Source organism: Rhinoderma darwinii, chromosome 7, assembly GCF_050947455.1.
Source record: "Rhinoderma darwinii isolate aRhiDar2 chromosome 7, aRhiDar2.hap1, whole genome shotgun sequence".
In the NCBI taxonomy this organism is placed as follows: domain Eukaryota; kingdom Metazoa; phylum Chordata; class Amphibia; order Anura; family Rhinodermatidae; genus Rhinoderma; species Rhinoderma darwinii.
The window spans coordinates 133,167,971-133,168,352 of NC_134693.1; positions in this window are offsets into that span (position 1 = coordinate 133,167,971).

The window sequence follows — 382 nt, forward strand, 5'->3', positions numbered from 1 at the left end:
TTATCACAGCTGTCCAAGACCGTGGCTCCCTGGCACTTTTACACTCGCGATCGTGATCGAATGGAGTGCGTTATACCGCGAATGATAACCTACGGGTGTCGCATGTGTACACGCGGTGAAATCCAACAGTTCTTATGCTTAACACAGCATGTCCACATTTGTACCGCATAGATTAGTATTCGTGGCAATAACACACCGTGATCTGTCACAAAATGCGATAATCGCAGCGTCTAAAATCCCTTTCCTGAAGAAAAACGTTGTTCTTGCCCATAGCAACCAATCACAACGCAGCATTCATTTTTCCAGAGCAGGTAAAGAAATGAAAGCAGAGTGCTGATTGGTTGCTATGGGCAACAGGGTCAGATTTTCTGTCTGGCAGTGA